At 39.3% G+C, this 9,638-nt stretch overlaps 1 long non-coding RNA gene across 1 annotated transcript; it reads left to right on the forward strand.

Moving 5' to 3' along the window:
• Nucleotides 1-1,054: 1,054 nt before the first annotated feature.
• LOC129680933 (uncharacterized) lies at nucleotides 1,055-6,119 on the forward strand. Its single transcript, XR_008720758.1, has 3 exons — nucleotides 1,055-3,041; nucleotides 4,324-4,497; nucleotides 5,410-6,119. It is a non-coding gene; the product is annotated as an uncharacterized LOC129680933 (long non-coding RNA).
• Nucleotides 6,120-9,638: the final 3,519 nt, after the last annotated feature.

Below are 9,638 nucleotides of genomic sequence, written 5' to 3' on the forward strand. Positions count from 1 at the left end.
CATTGTCATCTTCTGTGGCCTGGTAAAGCTTCTCCCCCCTCAGGGGGAGGTGATCAAAGAGCAGGCCAATCAGATTATGTCAGAGGCAGTCCCTCTTCCCATTACTGTGGAACCCACTTGGACACTGAACTGCCATGTGCTACTTCTGTGCAGGGGTTCTAGGTTATCTCTATGCCCGGTACTTGGTTGGAGTATGAGTCTGTGGGAAGTTCCCTGTGTTCAAATTTTCTGATTCTGTTGCTCTCCTTTTGTGGTTCCCAACATCTCCAGCTCTTACTGTTTCCCACTTCTTACGTAAGATTCCATGCACTTTGCCCAACAGTTGGCCATAAGTCTCAGTGTCTGCTTTGATAGTCTGCAGGGCAGAGGCTTTCAGAGGCCCTCTGTGGCAGGTTCCTAGGTTGTTTCCTGTTTTCTTCTTCTTCTGATGTCCAGCCTCTTTGCCTTTTGGGATGGGGATTGAGCGTTTAGTCAGGGTCCTCTCTCTTGATTAGTTTCTTTAGATGTACAGATTTTAGTAGGTTTATCCTATATTATATGTCTATATGAGTGAGTATATACCGTGTGTGTCTTTCTGCTTCTGGGATAGCTCACTCAGGATGATCCTTTCCAGGTCCCACCATTTACCCGAAAATTTCATGATTTCTTTATTTTTCATTGCTGAGTAATACTCCATTGTGTAGATGTGATGTACCACAATTTCTGCATCCATTCTTCTTTTGAGGGGCATCTGGGCTGTTTCCAGCTTCTGGCTATTACAAATAAGGCTACTACAAACATGGTTGAGCAAATGTCCTTATTGTGTACTTGAGCCTCTTTTGGATATATGCCTAGGAGTGGTATGGCTGGATCTTGAGGAAGCACTATTCCTAGTTGTCTGAGAAAGCACCAGATTGCTTTCCAGAGTGGTTGTACAAGTTTACATTCCCACCAGCAGTGGAGTAGGGTTCCCCTTTTTCCACAGCCTCTCCAGCATGTGTTGTCACTTGAGTTTTTCATCTTGGCCATTCTGATGGGTGTAAGGTGAAATCTCAGGGTCATTTTGATTGGCATTTTTCTAATGGCTAATGACGTTGAGCATTTCTTTAAGTGTTTCTCTGCCATTCGATATTCCTCTACAGAGAGTTCTCTGTTTAGCTCTGTTTCCCATTTTTTAATTGGATTACTTGGTTTGCTGTTTTTCAGCTTCTTTAGTTCTTTATATATACTGGATATTAGTCCTCTGTCAGATAAAGGGTTGGTGAAGATTCTTTCCCAATCTGTAGGCAGTCGTTTTGTTTTGATGATGGTGTCCTTTGATTTACAGAAGCTTTTCAGTTTCATGAGGTCCCATTTATTGGTTGTTGCTCTTAGAGCCTGTGCTGTTGGTGTTCTGTTCAACAAGTTGTCTCCAATGAGTTCAAGGCTCTTCCCCACTTTTTCTTCTAAGCAATTTAGTGTGTCTCGTTTTATGTTGAGGTCTTTGATCCACTTGGACTTTAGTTATGTGCAGGATGATAAGTATGGATCTATTTGCATTTTTCTACATGTAGACATCTAGTTAGACCAGCACCATTTGTTGAAGATGCTATCTTTTCTCCATTGTATGGTTTTGGCATCTTTGTCAAAGATCAGGTGTCCATAAGTATGTGTGTTTATTTCTGGGTCCTCTGTTCGGTTCCATTGATCCACCATTCTGTTTCTATGCCAGTACCATGCAGTTTTTATAACTGTTGCTCTATAGTATAGCTTAAGATCAGGGATGGAGATACCTCCAGAAGATCTTTTATTGTAGAGGATTGTTTTAGCAATTCTGGGTTTCTTGTTATTTCATATGAAGTTGAGGATTTTTCTTTTCAGGTCTGTAAAAAATTGTGTTGGCAATCTGATGGGAATCTCATTGAATTTGTAGATTGCTTTTGGTAAGATGGCCATTTTGACTATGTTAATCCTGCCAAGCCATGAGCATGGCAGATCTTTCCATCTTCTGATATCTTCTTCTGATTCTTTCTTCAGAGACTGGAAATTTTTTTTCTTCACATAATTCTTTGACTTGCTTGGTTAGGGTTACTCCAAAGTACTTTATGTCCTTTGTGGCTATTGTGAAGGGTGTTGTTTCCTAATTTCTTTCTCAGCCCTTTTGTGTTTTGTATACAGGAGGGCTACTGATTTTTTTGAGTTAATTTTGTATCCTGCCACTTTGCTGAAGGTGTTTATCAGTTGTAGGAGTTCCCTGGTAGAGTTTTTGGGGTCACTCACATATACTATCATATCATCTGCAAATAATGATAATTTGATTTCTTCCTTTCCAATTTGTATCCCCTTGATCTCCTTCAACTGTCTTATTGCGCTATCAAGGACTTCCTGAACTATGTTGAAGAAATATGGAGAGAGTGGGCAGCCTTGCCTTGTCCCTGATTTCAGTGGGATTGCTGTATGTTTCTCTCTGTTCAGTTTGATGTTGGCTATAGGCTTGCTGTATATCACCTTTACTATGTTTAGATATGTGCCCTGTATCCCTAATCTCTCCAATACTTTAAACATGAATGGATGTTGGATTTTGTCAAATGCTTTTTCAGCATCTAGGGAGATTATCATGTGTTTCTTTCTTTCAGGTTGTTAATATGGTGGATCACATTGATGGATTTCCGTATATTGAACCACCCCTGCATACCTGGGATGAAGCCTATTTGGTCATAGTGGATGATATCTTTGATGTGTTCTTGTGTTCAGTTTGCAAGTATTTTGTTGAGTATTTTTGCATCAATGTTCATAAGGGAGATTGGTTTGAAATTCTCTTTCTTTGTTGGGTCTGTGCGGTTTAGGTACCAAGGTGACTGTGGCTTCATAGAATGAGTTTGGTAATGTTTCTTCTGTTTTTATTTTGTGGAATAGTTTGAAGAGAACTGGAGTTGGCTTTTCTTTGAAGGTCTGGTAGAATTCTGTGCTGAAACCATCTGGTCCTGGGCTGTTTTTGGATGGGAGACTTTCGATGACCCCTTCTACTTCCTTGGGGGATAGAGGACTATTTAATTGATTTACCTGGTCCTGATTCAGCTTTGGTAAGTCGAATCGATCAAGAAAATTGTTCATTTCATTTAGATTTTCAAATTTTGTGGCATATAGACTTTTGAAGTAAGTCCTAATGATTGTTTGGATTTCCTCAGTGTCTGTGGTTATGTCCCCCTTTTAATTTCTGATTTTGTTGATTTGGATCGTGTCTCTCTGCCTTTTAGTTAGCTTGGCTAAGGGTTCTTTATTTTTAAAATAATATAACAAAATAAAACAAAATTTATCACACTGAAGTTAGACAAGACATCCAACAGAAGAAAAAAAGCCCACCAGAAGGCACAACAGAGACCCACTCATTTTCACACTTAGGAATCTCATAAAAACACTAAAATACATATCTTTATGTATGTATATATATGTATATATACATATATTATATGCTGTCATTCTGGTGCATATTTAATTGTACTGTAGTATATTATGTATTTCTTGCTCTGGGCATGCTGTTTCATATTAGCTTTGCCCATGTTGATTTAAAGAGTCATAGGGAATAGATGCTACCATTTTAGCTCTCTTCTGTAACCTTCTTTGTCTGCTTGCCTGTTTGTCTTAATTTGCCCAATCTTTTTCCTTCCTTCTTTCTTTTGAACTTTACTCCTGTCTTCTCAATGCTGGTGACCTAAGATTGAGCGTCTGTAACAGGCTATAATGCTTTTGGAGTAAAGGAAGATACAGGAAGGAATGCTCTCAGATGTATGAGAAATCAACAGACTCATTTGAGTCCACAGTGAATGAAAGCTAGCATATAGAATTAGAGGAATAAGAGCAAAAGTAACTGGGAACACTGATGGAAAACAGAGGGAAAACAAGTACAACCAAATGGTACACAGACAGGCAGCCACTCTGCATGAGTCCATTGCCTTTAATTTCTTTTGTATTTACTAATGAGCATGAGTACCAGCAAATGTTTATGTTACTTTTATAATACTGTCTTATCTTTATGGAAGAACAAATCTATGAGGAAAAGGATATGTGATTACTTCCTTGTAAAATGTAGAAGTGAAGACCTTCAAGCTTTGTTTTGCAAGTAATTTTTTTAAAGTTTATTATAATTTATTATATTATTGTCATTGTGTTTTGAGACAGGGTCTTGCTGTGTAGCTTTGGCTGGCCTGGAGCTTGCTGTATAGAACAGGCTAAGGGTGGATTCACTGGGATCTGCCAGCTTCTGTCTTCCTAGTGCTGGGGTTAAAGTTATGCACAGTCCTAAAAAATTGTTGTACATTTATTTATTTTATTTTGTGTGTATGTGTTTATTTTTTTCATGTGTAGATGTGAACTTCACAGGTGCCTGGTGTCTGTGGTAGTCAGAAGAGAGCATCAGATCACCTAGAATTGGAGTTATGGTTGTTAGGAGCTGCCATGTGAGTGCTGGGGACCAAACCTGTGTCCTTTCTAAGAACAGCCAGTGCTGTGGTAGCAGCTGCCTCTCCAGCCACCAGTTTTGTAAGTAATTCTCATAGAGACTATGATCTTGGGACAGTCTGTTCTCCCTTGAGGTAGGAATGTAAACATTCTCGTGTGTGTGTGTGTGTGTGTGTGTGTGTGTGTGTGTGTGTGTGTGTGTACCTGAAATTGTAACAACTGAACAGCTTTAAGTTGGAGACTACACGCCCTTAGTTGTTATTGCAATGCCTTCCGGACTTCAGATTTTCTTTTCTTTCCAATTCTTTCCCTCTTTCCATTTATTTTCCTTTTCTTTTCCCTCCCTGTCCCTCCTCCTTCGTTTCTAACATTTTTTTTGGGGGTGGATCAGTATCTCAAGAAAATTGGGAGGCATTTTTATCTGTTTTATTTCTTCAGTTCTTCCCCATCTTTTTCTCTTGGGCTTCTGAAGTACTTTTGTTTGAGATTTGATTAAAAAAATTGTGATCTTGTTTTGATCTCAAAATCAAACAGACACCCTAAAAGCCTTCTGTTTTCTTAACATCATGCTATTTAAATTTTTTTTCTTTTATAATACAGAAGTAGCCATACAAAATCTCTGGCAATAACAAGGCCGATCATTATAACCACATCCAGCAACAATTTCATATTCTGATAGATTACTTAATAATAATTACATCCACCCTGCTGTGTAATTAGATGTTTATTTGCAATGTAACTTTTATATTTCATCAAAATGGTGTGATTTATACAGTAAAGATAATTATCCTGTGATTACAAGCTGTGACCTTGAACTATACTTTAATAATTAGTTACAGTTTCTGAGGTAATTAAATTGTTGAGGCAGATCTTGCTGGGTGAGTAGGGAACTAACTACATGCAAATGAGTGCTCCAATCCATAGGTGCAATGATAAAGAATCATGGATGACCTCACTAATACACAGCTATTAATGCCACCTTCTACATCACAGGGCTCAGCGCTTTGCGCTTTGTGTAGCTCAGGTGTTTGTGACCTCCTCCACTGAGGACCAGCCACTGGGAGCAGCTTTTACTGCCCTGAAAGCAATTCCAGAGGCCTTAACACTGAGAGTTTCAGGAATGAAGTGGGGTTCTGCTCTGCCAAGGGAGCTGTAGAAGGATGTCTTTCCAATTGTAAAGCAAACCAGTTTTCCTTCCTTCCTCACAATGTGCAAAGACATCTCCATTGGACACCACAACAATGGCCCCTGGATGAGTTCAGTACAGTCAGGGGAGATCATCAGGCCTGTGATGTGGACCTGTTACATTTACTGTGGAGACAGATGCATCCAAGAGACCGTGGTGTAGTCCTCCTATGCACCAAAGACTTCCTACTCTGCAAAGTTGGGCTGGCTGGGAAAGGGGACCTTCAGCATGGTCCTCACCAGCTTTTGTAGGCTGAACTTTTATCCTTTAGCCTTATGTCTACACCATTGGCTTCTGAGATCTCTGCCCAGGCTTGTTTCAAAATGGAACATGGATGAAAAGAGGCTTGGCATCATTGACACTATCAAGTCAAGCTGTCAAACTAAATGGGCTTCTGGAGGACACTTCAAAAGAGGCTGCAAGACAACTTAATGTGTGACACAGAGCAGACTGGGTATGAAGGTGTGGGTGTAGAAGTCTGTAAAATTAAGCATGGTAGTTTCCAATGTTAAATAAAGCTTATGAACCAGACCAATTTATTTATTATTTTTCTCTTTTTACTGAAAAAACAAATCCATATGATCTGATATTCCCTTCCCCTGACTTCTCTGATTCTTTCCATCTCCTGACCCAACCAATTCCACACCCTTTCTTTCTCTTTCTCCCTTTAGAAAGTAAACAGGCCAACAGATAACAAAAGTCAAAGTAAAAAAAACAAAAACAAAAACAAAAATCCCACAAGAAACATACACAAACATAACCAATAAAAACACAAATTTGGAAACCATAATATACAAATAGAAGGTCAATAAGACAAAAACAAAACAAAACAAAACCAGCCAGTCAAAGCAATATGAAACAAAAAGTCTAAAAAAATAATCACTGAATTTGTTTTATGTTGACCATTTACTGCTGGGCATGAGGATTACCCTTAAGTGTGGTTAATATATTCAGTGAAACTCCACTGGAGACAACTAATTTTTCCATTGCAAACAGGTGCCATTTGCCGATAGCTTCTTCTTGTGTTAGAGTTGGGAGCTTGTGTCCACTTCCCTCTCTCAGTGCTGTGACTCTATCTGGCTTGAACCTGTGCAGGCCCTATGCATGCTTCCACAGCCCTGTGAGCTCGTAAGTGCATCAGTCCTGTCATGCCTGGAAAACACTGTTTCCTTGAGGTCAACCATTCTCTCTGGCCCTTTAGACTCTTTCCACCTCCTCTTCTGCATAGTTCCCCGAGCCCTAGGGGGGAAGGATTTGATGGAGCTATCTCATTTAGGACTGAGGATTACAAGCTCTCTGACTCTGTACATTGTCCAGTTGTGAGCCTCTGTGGTAGTTCCCATCAATTTCTGATGATGGCTGAGTGAGGCACTAATTTATGGGTATAGCAGAATGTTGTCAGAGTCATTATATTGCTATGTTCCCTTAGTGGAACCATAGTATTTGGTTTTCCCATAGGCCCAGGGCCTATCCAGTCTAAGGTTGAGAGCCACGCAAGCAGTATCAGGCACGGGCCCCAACTCTAATCCGAGAGTTATTGGTTAATCTCACAGTGTCTGTGCTGTTACACCAGCACGTCTTGCAGACAGGCCACCGTTGTAAATTGCAGTTGTCAGGCCTTTTTGATTGGAAAAACAAACTCCAATTCTCATTTGTCATCATCGTCAATAATCTATCACATTTCTATCAAAAGTATGATCTGCCAGTTTGTAATTATGGCAAACTTTTATTTTTTTACTTTATTTTTTTTAATCAAGAAAATTTGGACTATTTCACATTTTTCATCTGTCCCCATTTTAAACCTTGAGCACAGTGATTTATCTTATTTACATTATTCATACTTTCTAATCTTTGACACTCAAAAAGATGACTGCCCACAAGAATTTACTTGTTTGTAATTACTTACAGTTACTTTATGTTCCCAGATTTATGGCAACATTTATTGGCTCCCATCTATTTGATTAGGCTTTATTTTTGTGATCATAATATTGCTTCAAATATAAATTTACTAAACATGTAATTTGATGTTTTTAATTAATAACATGGCACACTATGAAACTCAGTGAGATAACCTAATGGTCTGGATCTACAATTTATGAACTATTAGTTACCCATTAACTCATCCACTCACATGACCTTAAGATCCATCAGATTGATTGAGAATAAAGACCTAAATGATCCTAGAGGTATTTTATATAAATTTATAAAAAATCCAGGAAAAATTAAGGTTTCCAGGATAACAAATAAGGTAGAAAAAAGTTAATTTTTAGGATATGTTTCTACTGTCTACTACCAAGCAGGGAGATGTTCCTCTGCGGAACACTGTGTGTTTCTCAGTTATCACCCTGATGACATTTCTTATATGACTCTTTCCTTATCCTTAGAAATGTGTGTGTGTGCACGCATGTGCATGTCTATGTGTTGGTAGTGGAATCAAAGGCATGTCTTGTAGCCCTGGACTCAACAGTATTAGGTGTAGATGTAGCTGGGATTCATTTACTAAGTGTGCATTACCTCATCCTTTGGTTCTAACTATGGATTTTCCATAAATCTCCATGTGGCTAACCATGATAAACTGCCCAACACATCACAGAACAAGGCAGTGCTTATTAGCACTTGAGAAGTTATTGATTCTTGTTCTGATTAATCTTTTATGGGTCTGTTGTATTAATTCCAGAGGAAAGACTTGGTTCTACTGCAGAGAGCTTGTTCATGGCTTCCACCTCAGTGACAAGATTTTTAATGTTACCACTATTAGTCTAATGATGACTTTTCTGGCATTGATTTTTTTTGTCTATTTATCAACAATGAGCACTTTTAAATTGAATTCATTTTAAGATGTGCCAATAAAATGTGGCTCCAAATATGTTTTATACTTAAGGGCAAAACGAAATTTTTATTTGTGGTTTATGATTCAGTTTATATTTCTCTTAAGTGAATTAAAATACAGATATTTTTGGTGAAAGGGCTTTTTAATATGTGAAAATAATTTTATTAAGTTTCTTAGTACCTTGTGATTCTGTGATACTAGTTTTACTGTTGGGTACATGTTAATGTTTCTAAGAGAATAGTGTGTTAGCTTCCACCACCAAGGCAAATAGCTTAAAAGAGGAAAGGCTTACCTTGGCCCTGTTTTCAGTGCCAGAGGGTCACTCTGTTGCCCTTTGTTCTGTAGCGAGGTAGCACACCATGTTGGGAGCATGGAGAAGGAAGTGTTTCACCTCTCGGAGCCAGCAATCAAGAAGAAGGAGCTCTAGTCCCAGTATTCCTCTCAGGCCTGCACCCTCTCTTGCAGTGCTTCCTTTCATTAGGCCCCACCTCCTAAAGACTCCACTTCCTCCCAGTAGTGCCACTTGCTGGGGGCTGCACCACCAGGATATTAGCTCTGAGGGACATTCAGTATCAGACTTGAGCAAGAACTGTATCGTGTCACGAAACTATAACGTATGAATATTTGAGTATGTTTGCAAGTGGCCCAAGTGAGCAGTCTACTTTATGCCATAGAGGACATCGGGGTGTAGGGAACTAAGATACCTTTAATGCTTGTGAAAGGATTCTGGTGAAGGCTTGGGGGTTTATCAGGCTCCCCATACTTCTGTGATTGCTGCCCTAGGAATGAGTCCTTAACCTCAGCAGACACTAGAAACTACTGCCTGTTTAGAATGAACCATCCTGCCAGTTTCCTGATCACATGTCCATTGCTTTAGGAGTGGAGTCAAACCTTCAATTTCTGTAAATGAATTAACACTGAGTCTGCCCATCTACATCCTCAGGATGTGTTTAATCCAATCAAACGGCAGACTTGGTTAGTGAGTTATCACTTTTGACAGGGATAGATTAGGGCAGAGGTTGATACAGAGTAGCAGAGACCTAAGGGTGCACAAGGGGAAAAGCAGCAAAGGCTGACAGAGTTTGTTGTGCTAGGATTGCCTGCGTGGGCTCTAATTACAGCCTTTCATTTCAGATGTTCAAAAAGTGATAAGAGGTACCAGCCAACAGCTCTGTACTAGATGTACAATGTTTGTGACCATCTTCT

Source organism: Psammomys obesus, unplaced genomic scaffold (genome assembly GCF_907164565.1).
Source record: "Psammomys obesus unplaced genomic scaffold, mPsaObe1.curated_primary_1811, whole genome shotgun sequence".
Lineage (NCBI taxonomy): Eukaryota > Metazoa > Chordata > Mammalia > Rodentia > Muridae > Psammomys > Psammomys obesus.